Source organism: Dipodomys spectabilis, unplaced genomic scaffold (assembly GCF_019054845.1).
Source record: "Dipodomys spectabilis isolate Male_0828 unplaced genomic scaffold, ASM1905484v1 ptg000386l, whole genome shotgun sequence".
Taxonomy (NCBI): Eukaryota; Metazoa; Chordata; class Mammalia; order Rodentia; family Heteromyidae; genus Dipodomys; species Dipodomys spectabilis.
The window spans coordinates 1,369,334-1,376,542 of record NW_024871063.1 but is presented as its reverse complement, the minus strand read 5'-3'; the positions used below and the strand labels follow the sequence as shown (position 1 = coordinate 1,376,542).

General features: G+C 35.3%; 1 pseudogene; it reads left to right on the top strand.

Annotated features, from left to right (window-relative positions):
- Positions 1–596: 596 nt before the first annotated feature.
- On the top strand, positions 597–711 carry LOC122096697 (annotated as a pseudogene).
- Positions 712–7,209: the final 6,498 nt, after the last annotated feature.

The following is a 7,209-nucleotide window of genomic DNA, read 5'->3' as shown; positions in this document are numbered from 1 at the left end:
ACCCACTAAGATGACCATTTATAGTTCATCTCATAATTTGTATATGGCTTATATCATCATTTGTTCCTCACTAACATATAAAGTAAGGAAGGCCTACAGTTTTAGCAGAAACTGTGTAGTTAACATAGTCAGCTCTTTATTCTGCTCCTTTACACAAAGACTTTGCAACTTCTCATTAGTAAAGTTTCTATATACTCTAAAATGTACATACTTAGGAGTATTTATCTGCTACCATAAATCTTAAATACTTTATAGAAAAGTATTATGACCTACCAAACAGTCCCAGTTTTGGCATATATAAGCAAATTCCCAAAATTAATATATTTAAAACATTAAAACTTTTAACAAACCTTAACACTTGCTGCAGTGTTCATTATGACAGGTCCCTTGTATAGAATAATTGAATTCCTCATCCTACACATCTCTTGCACAACAAATATCTGGAATTATTTTGTTTTTGACATGTCAATCTTGACTTTATTCTTAAATGTGTATTTATGTAAGAAGTACATGGTTCTAAAATTCTTTTACACTTAGTTTTTGTTGAATTGTCTAGTTTAAGAAAATCAATTACAATTTATATATAAAAAATTTCTGTGCTCAATTCAGCATCACATATACTAAAACATTGGAATGATACAGAGAAGATTAGTATGGCCCCTCCGCAAGGATGACAGGCAAATTCCTGAAGCATTCCATCCCCCAATTTGTTAAGAAATGGAAAGACTTGGAAAAAAAATTAAGTAGAGTAAGCCAAGTCCAAAGAAACATAGGTCCCATGGTTTCTCTAATTTTCAATAACTAATATATGTCTGGGATAAGCAGAAAATGTCAAAAGTTATGTGTATATGACCAGATAAGGTTATGTTAATGGAAATGAACCCCAAGTTAGGGACACAAGTGGTTTTTTCTTGCTATTTTTTCTCACGTACTTATAACCTACAGTGTGGATTTTTTTTTGTTTCTTTATATGTTCCTCCCCCATGCTATAACACCTATTTTCACTGTATTTGAAGTTGGTGCGCCTACATATTGTATATATTCTCCTCTAATTTGCTGAGGGGAAGGAAAAAAAAACCAAAATGCTTAAATAGGGATACAGGTTGACCCATTGCAACAATGAGATTCACAAGAAACTATGTTGTAAAGTGAACTTTACAATTGAGGCGGGGGAAGGGAGGAGGTTAATGGACTTGTGGAAGTGAGAGGGAAGGGATGGTAGGGGAACAATAAAGGAGGAGGTAACAATACTTGTTAGGAAATGTACTCATTACCTTGCTCATGAAGTGTTACCCCTCTGTGCAGTATTTTTACAATAAGAACGTATAAAACTGTTCTGAGATGGAAGAGTTTATTTCCTTTATTTTACTCATATAATATCGTTAGCAAAGAAATTCATGAAAAACCCCGATATGAAGGTATTTTGAATAAATATGTGTGTTAATGCACGCATGTGCTCAAGCACTTGCATGTGTGCTGGCATGCTCAGAGTTTGAAATCAGTGATGCTGAATTGAGCACAGAACTTTTTATATATATATAAATTGTAATTGATTTTCTTAAACTAGACAATTCATCAAAAACTAAGTTTAAAAGAATTTTAGAACCATGTACTTCTTACATAAATACACATTTAAGAATAAAGTCAAGATTGACATGTCAAAAACAAAATAATTCCAGATATTTGTTGTGCAAGAGATGTGCAGGATGAGGCATTCAATTATTCTATACAAGGGACCTGTCATAATGAACACTGCACCAACTTGCTAGGCCTTTTCTCTCTAGATTGGTGAGCTACTAAATGAGCTACATCTCCATTCTTGGCCCTTTGCTAGTTCATTAAAATTTTTGAAAAATAATTTCATGAATTTCTTTTGCCCTGATTGGCTTCCAACTGTTAGCCACAGATCTCAGGCTCCTGAGTAGATATCCCGAGTAGTTAGGATTACAGGTGTGACAAACAAGCAAAGGCTTTCAGAATAACGTTAAAAGTAGAAGAAAATTTACTTCAGAGGGGCACGTATTAGCATCTCCAATTTTAAAACATTTTGGAGTGGTTATTTATGATTTTTTTTTTATTTTTGGATACTTATAAGACGGTAGGTGATGATATTTAAATTTTTAGTACTTTTTAAAAAGGGTACTGGAATTGTGGGACAGAAGAAATTTGTTTCTCTTTGGACCTCAATGTATAAGCTCAGTTCTGTGCATGATAAAACAATGTCTCCAACACAATCTGTGTTGAAAACAAATGTGACAGAAAACAATCACCATGGGAAATATTTAGTATGCTATTATTTCTTGTACAATATGAATATTGAATTGAGAGTGTCATAGAATGGAGAGATTTTTATCTACCTTTTGTGTATTGCTGAAAGACTTTCAGAAACTTTGACTCATTTCCTTCCTCACTGTATGTGTCTTTAGGTCATGCACTTACTGCTTTTAATTACAATTTTTCCCAACACTAAAATGGTAATAACATTAGCATGATAGCATATGTTATCTTAACAATTAAGGGAACAAAAGTGGGAAATACTTAACATAAACTTCTAGGAATGAGCTTTGAGTTTAGCCAGCAGTCTTTTTAAAATACTAAATAGAATGTGATAAGTAGTACAGAAACCATTACATGTAGTGAGCAACCAGAAGTAATATCTATTGATCATGCTCTGCTTCCAAGGAGGCCAGGTGGATAACTTCTCATGCTGTAAATCAAATTGGTTATCTTATGTCTTGATAGTGTAAAAATATCAGGGACAGGATGATGAAGGAATGTTGTAGACTGAGGTGAAATCCATATGAAAATGTGCAAAACTGATAAAACATAAAAATATCTGAGCAGTATATTGTGTTTTACAACATTTTAGTTACATCGCAAAGATAAAGAAGACATAGAAGAATAAATTCTTTTTTTGTTGTCCTATCATAGGTCCTTAGAAGGATGAACTCTTTCCTCATTCTTATACAGGCATCATCGGATGAGAGGAACTGTATTTTTTTTGTTTGCTTCCTTCCATTTATTCTTCAGTTTGAAATCTGAGCTACTTGAGACTGAAAGAAACCAAGGGAAATTAGAAAAACAGGCTTTGGAAAGAGCAATCAATGTAAAATAAATAAACTACAGCCTTGTAACAGGTCTAACTAAATTGAGTTATATAGTGTCAATTGTTAACAGAAAATGATTTAAGCAATACCATGTTTTTGAAAACTGAAAAATGTTGGGAGTTGCTACATTTTTTTTCTTTTCTACTACCTCGAATTAATTATTGATCTGGTTTAGCGAGATTAAAGATGAGATTAACCAGAAACCAGATTAAAAATGGACAAAAGTCTGAATAGACATGTTCTCCATAAAGCCCTGAAAATTTCCTGTGGGTTTACAAAGTTGTGTTTAATACAACTTCTAAGCTGCCTTAATACTTTTTGAGCAGAAGTCATTAGAGAAATATAATTCAAAATTACTATGATACAACTTCATAAATATTATAACTCATCAAAAAAATCAATGGAACCAGTTATGGTGGTAAAGTCTTGTAATTCCAAGCATTTAGGAGGTTGGATTTAAGTCTAATGCCAGTATAGGGTACTGCAGATAGTAAAAAACTGCCCTTTATTATCTTTGAATAAAAGGTAATAATTTTGGTGAGAGTGTGGAAAAAAGGAAATTTTCTACACTATTGGTCAAAAAACAGGTTAGTATCCTCGTTGTAGAAAGTAGTATGCAAGTTTCTATAGAAATCCAAAGTTAAGTTGAACCATCAATCATGTGATTATTTCTCTCTGGGTAACTTTTAAATATATCTGTAGTTCATTTTTATTCACATTATTCACAAGAGCAGCCAAGATATAAGTTAATGTTCAGTGTTCAACTACAGACTAATAAAGCAACTATGACACATGCACAAATACCTTTTTCTGTTTCATTCTTAAAATAACAAGAGATTGCTCCCATTAGCCACAACTTACAATGACCTGAAAGACGTATTCAAAATGAAGAAAAATGTTGTGTTCTGATCTTTGTAAACACACACACACACACACACACACACACACACACACACACACTCATCAATATCAAATATTAAGACAGAATTTTTTAAAACAAAATAAAGCAAAGTGGAACTTCTGGGGCATTTAGTTGACAATGTAGAACATACTAGAAATACAATATGAGGTATAGAGTTGAAATGTACAATATGAGGATACAGGGGACAACACTGGCCTTACATAGGAATGAAGCTAAGTAAGTGGGAGTTGTTCTTCCTAGTAGGGGTTGCTCTTTTAGTTGTTCTTCTTTCAGTAATGGATAAGATGAATGTAATACTTTCAATATACCTCCTTGTTTGCAGAAATGATAACAAACAATATAGCAATAATGTTGCACTCTCAACATAGAACAAACTGTCAAATTAAAATACATGAGATTATCCTTGATGTAACTAATTATTACAAATAAGGGAATCCATGGGAACTATGTTTCTTTAAGTCTGGCTTATTTCACTTAATATGATTTTTTCCAAGACCTTCCATTTCCTTACAAATGAGGTGGTATCTTTCTTTCTGATGGAAGCATAGTATGTGTGTATGTGAGTGTGTGTGTCTCATTTTCTTGATACATTCATCTACTGAGGGGCATCAGGGTTGATTCCATATCTTAGCTATGGTAAATATTACTGTGATAACCATAATTGTGCTGATAGCTTTAGTGTGGCCTTGTTTGTGGTCATCATGTTAAATGCCCAGAAGTGGGATTACTGGGTAATAGGGAGCATTATTGTGTACATCAAGGATAATCTTAGTAGATGAGTAGAATAGCTCAATAGATATGTACATATGACCCTATAAGGTGATTCTAAGTGAAATGAACTCCAAGACATGTTCTTTGTTGTTGTTGTTCTTAATGTACTCCATGATTTCTTTTTATCCTTTTGTGGTTTCCCCACCTATGGTTTATCCCCTGTAGTCACTGTATTTGATTTTGATACCCTGTGTATTGTAAATATGTTGATCTGAACTGGGAAAGGGGAAGGAATAAAAAAACAAAATAGTGAGACAAAGACAAAGGGGGAACCTATGCAACAGTGATACTCACAAAACAATAGGTTGGAAACGATCTTGAGAGGTGCGTTGGGAAGGAAGAGGGAGAAAAATGGGTGAAGGGGTAAAAAGTTAGAAAAGAAATTAATTCATTACCTTAATTATGTAACTATAACCACTCTGTACATTACCTTGACAACAAAATTTAAATAAAAAATAAAATAAAATATATGAGAGCAGCAATACAGTCGGTGGGACTAGGGGAAATTCTGTACTATGCAAAGCAAAGTAGAACAGCTGTGGAGAGCAGCAATTTGACTTCAATGTAGGAAGTAATAAACTAGCATACAGATTTTCAGATCATGTCAGTCATTAAAAAGGGAAAACAAGATGCATACTCAGCAAACCAATAGAGATAAAATAGAAAACTAAACAATTGAGGTGAAGAGATGAATTGGATCAAGAATAAAAAATGACAGAATTAGAAAACAATAACAAAATGGTAAGTTTAAAAAACATTACCGTAATTCTATTAAATGTTGTTTACATCACAATTTGTTAGAACTATAACTCAAATCACAGTTTGATTGTATATCATTTGAAAAATAGTTTACTTATAATTGATTACTTCATATTGAATGTTTAATATATAATTTTACTTTCTGCAGATGTAGAAAAGAAAAAATGAAACTAATTTTTAATAAATTAATGTAATAATTCAAAGTGTATCCTACACTTAGCACTCATCTTAATATGAAAAAATAAATTATTGCTCATGACTCTTGGTGTTAGGTGGAAGGGTTCAGAATTGTAGTAAAATTCACACCACACAATACAGGAGGGTATGACTCCTCTAGGGCCAAGGAACTGGGGGATGAGAAACTGGTTTGGCTAGTACCTCAATGTTCTGTGGCATTATCCTTGACCTGGCTATGTCCCCTTTGTGTAAGTTCACTTCTTAACCCAGTGCTGGCCACACACCGGCCACTTGTGCTGTGGAAGTGGCAGGAGTAGAAGTGAGACCAAGAATGACCAAAATCTGGATTTATGGCCTGATTGGGGTGTCTTTAAAAAAATCTTAGAGCTGAAACTCAGACTTTGGCACTGTCCCTGAGCTTCCTTGATTCAAGGCTAACACTCTAACACTTGAACCACAGCTCACCTTTCATCTATTTTAGTAGTTTAGTAGACAGAAGTGTCTCACATATTTTCCTGCTTGGGTTGGCTTCAAGTTGCCGCCCTAAGAGCTCAGCCACTTAAGTATCTAGGATTGCTGGTATGAGCCACTGGCACCTGCTAAGGATGTGTGTGTGTGTGTGTGTGTGTGTGTGTGTGTGTGTGTTTACCAGGGCTTGAACTCAGAGCCTCAGTGGTATGCTTTAGCTTGTTTGCACAAGGTTGGTGCTGTACTACTTGAACTACAGTAGCTCTGCTACCCATCATTTTGGTGATTCATTGGAGATAAGAGTCTGCCCAGGCTAGCTTTGAATCTTGATTGATCCTTAGGTCTCAGCCTTGAGTAGTCAGGATTATAGGCATGAGCCACTGGCACCCAGCTGCAAGGCTGTGTTTTCATAATCTCTTCTGTTCTAACTGCTGTCTTGCCCTGGCCTAGATCTCTGACCTCCACATCAGCTCCCAGCAGCCCCTGACTGTGTGAAGAACATAAAGCTCAAACCTGATCCCATTTCTTTCTTCTCAGGGGAGAAGGTTATATTTCATCTGCAGCCAGGGTTATGAGGGGTAGCTGTAGATGGGTGCTCAGCTGGAGAGAGGTAGTCTGTTTTAGCCAAGAAAGAAACTGGCCAGTTGGTAATAGCTCATGCTCTCATATTCCCAGCTCCTCAGGAGTCTGAGATATGAGGATTGCCATTCAGAGGCAGCCCAGCTAGAAAAGTCTATGAGAATCTCTTCTGCAAATAACCACGCAAAAGCTGGAAGAAAAACTGTAGCTTAACTGGAAGAGTGCTAGCCCTGAATGAAAAAAGTGAGGGACAGAGCCCAGGCCCTGAAATCAAGCCCTAGTCCCAAGATGTTTATGCACACACTCACAAAAAACACACACAGGAAGGTGGTTATGATGAGCTGAACTAGAACTGGAGGCAGTCATGAGGCATAGTCACAGTAAACTTTCAAGAGATACATCCATGTACAGGCCCACAGGACCATG